Raw genomic sequence first — 3,200 nt, 5'->3', positions numbered from 1 at the left:
ACTTCCCCAGTTAACCAGGACTGCTGGTAAATGATGGAAAGCGGCTTGGCAAGCTCCTCTGCCAGCTCCCTCAATACCCTCGGGTGGATCCCATCCGGCCCCATAGACTTATGAACGTCCAGGTGGCATAGCAGGTCATTAACTTCTTCCTCTTGAATTATGGGGGATCTATCCTGCTCGTCATCCCTGTCTTCCAGCTCAAGGGGCTGAGTACCCTGAGGATAACCACTCTGACTACTAAAGACTGAGGCAAAGAAGGTGTTGAGTACCTCAGCCTTATCCTCATCCTTGGTGGCAATGTTGCCCCCCGCATCCAATAGAGGATGGAGATTCTCCTTGGCTCTCCTTTTGTCATTAATATACTCGTAAAAGCATTTTTTGTTGTCTCGCACGACAGTGGCCAGGTTGAGTTCTAGCCGGGCTTTTGCCTTTCTAATTTCCTCTCTGCACGACCTAATGAGATCCCTGTACTCTTCTTGAGTTGCCTGCCCCTTCTTCCACAAGTGATAAACTCTCCTTTTTTTCCTGAGTCCCAGCCAGAGCTCCCCATTCAGCCAGGCCGGTTGTCTTCCCCGCCCGTTCTTCTTGCGGCACATGGGGACAGCCCGCTCCTGCGCCTTTAAGACTTCCTTCTTGAAGAACGTCCAGCCTTCCTGGACCCCTTTGCCCTTCAGGACTGTCTCCCAAGGGACCCTCTCGACCAGTGTCCTGAGCAGGCCAAAGTCCGCCCGCCGGAAGTCCATGGGAGTGGTTTTGCTGTCCCCCCTCTTTACTTCACTAAGTATTGAGTATTCTACCATTTCATGGTTGCTAAGCCCAAGCCGGCCTCCGACCACCACGTCTCCCACCAGTCCTTCTCTGTTTGTGAACAGCAGGTCAAGCGAGGCACCTCCCCTAGCGGGCTCGCTTACCAGCTGCATCAGGAAGTTATCCTCCACACACTCCAGGAACCTCCTCGACTGTTTCCTCTCTGCCGTGTGGTATTTCCAGCAGACGTCCGGAAAGTTGAAGTCCCCCACAAGAACAAGGGCTAGCGACTGGGAGACCTTCCGCCAGCCTCTTGTAGAATATTTCGTCTGCCTCCTCATCCTGGCTAGGTGGTCTATAACAGACTCCCAGCAGGATATCTGCCTTGTTGGCCTTCCCCCTCATCCTTACCCACAAGCACTCAACCTCGTCATCACTACCATTGAGCTCTAGACAGTCGAAGCACTCCCTAACATACAGGGCTACCCCACCGCCTCTCCTTCCTCACCTGTCCCTTCTGAAGAGCTTATAGCCATCCATTGCAGCATTCCAATCGTGAGACTCATCCCACCATGTTTCCGTGATGGCGACTAAGTAATTTCTAAAGGCCTGTGCCATCCTACAGCAGTTTGTAGATTTGACAGCAGGGGCAGGAGAAGAAGAAGAGGAGGCATCTGTTTTACAAGGGACAGCTGACTTTCTGCTGTGGCTTTGTCACCTCTCTGAATGGCAAATTAATCCCATACTTTGTGCTCCTTCAAATTGCAACTGACCCATATATGATGAGAGCCCTGAGAAAGGGGGCAATGAAGAGGATCCTGTCGCAGCCAGCATGCACCGCTGGCTGTTGAAAGATAGGATCAACTGCTTTCAATGAAGCACTTCTGCAATAGTTGTTACTACCATCATTTGTAATGGATCCCTAGTTAGGATTTGTTAATACAGAAGCAGGAAATCAAAACAGGGCATGGAATAATGACAGTTCAAAGTTAGTCTGGACTCAGCCCCCTCCCTCAGAGGGCAGAGCTTTTGCAAGCACAACTCTTGCTGAAATCTGCCAATGTTCACATGGCATCTCTCCCCCAAGCACAGTCCAACATTGCGGCCACAGAGTGAAATTGAAGTAACATTCCCACCAAAAGAGTGTGGAAAGTTCCTCACATAACGCCACTAGTGCTTTAGGAATACGAGAAGAGAGGAGCTGAGAAGCCAACTTGCTAGCCCTCAAAAGGACTCTACAACTGAAAATCTGTGGCAGCCTAGCACCATGAGAACACATTTTCCACCTGCACCAGAATAATGAGAGGCATCTGTGAGCCTTGTGCAATAACTGAGAAAGAACAAGGCAAAAATACACCACAGTCACCTCAGCAGGAAAACAGGGACCTTGCCCCTTACCTATAACAGAGATTAAAAGTCTGTTAAAACTATTTGCTAATTGGATTATTACACTAACTCCTAGATGTGGAGATTTATGGATTTGATCAGTGGAAGTTCCCAAGTGTAAAGTCTGTAAGGTCTGTTACTACATAAGAAAGGAATAGCCTACTTGAAAGGAGCAAACAACAAAAGTGACAAGGAAAAAAATGGAGAAATTTACATTTTAGGTAAGTAACAGAAAGGAAAGAGACAGGCTTGTAATTAAGCATCTTAAGACTGAAAACTAATGATAACAAGCAAATGTCAGTTCCAATTTGTTGAAGGCTAGGTGCATTTCTGTGGTGAAAGGTCGTGTTCTTCCTTGGCATCTGCTGCTGTTGACCTTGGTACTCGGCTATAGGAACCTTTGAGAAGCACGAGCCCAGGCGGTAGTGCTATGGCCTTGGACTTTTAAAGCGCTCCACTGCAACCAACATCAGTGATTTTAACTCAGTTGCTGCTAAGCGCCATTATACCCATGACACTGCCCACAGAGCCAAAACACAGGTTTCTTGAGAGCAGCTTGGCAAGTCTCCTATCACTATCACACTAGCTGCCAAAGGCTGAAGAGCTGGCGCCTTTTATCTTTGCTCCCAAAATTCCCTGTGGTCAGTCACAAGCTTTGGGAGCCCAAACTATTGCCTTGGGCTACACGAAATTGCTGTAGTCCTCCCTACCCATACAAGTCCTCCTAACTCCTAAACTTCCTGCTCCACAGGCCCTCCTCAGCCTACCACCCCTTCAAAGTCCTTGCACCCCCTTGCCACTGCAGGCTTCTTGCCCCTCACTAGCTCCGGCCCAGCAGCCACCACAGAAAAGACACATCCCGGGACCGAAAGAGCGGCAGAAGGGAGGGAGACGGAGCAACCTCGGCCGGGCGGAGCCGCCCGCCCCACCAGCACGGGGAGGCGGCCAGCACCAAGCGCCGAGAGCTCTCCTGCCCGCTTCCAAAATGGCGGCAGGCGCGCGCCCCCTCAGCCGCGCGCCGCTAGGGCGGGGCGGAGGAGAGGAAGAGACCGCCCCGGGACAGCGGG

The sequence above is a fragment of the Calonectris borealis genome, chromosome 4 (assembly GCF_964195595.1).
Source record: "Calonectris borealis chromosome 4, bCalBor7.hap1.2, whole genome shotgun sequence".
In the NCBI taxonomy this organism is placed as follows: Eukaryota; Metazoa; Chordata; class Aves; order Procellariiformes; family Procellariidae; genus Calonectris; species Calonectris borealis.
This window is presented reverse-complemented; position numbering follows the sequence as displayed.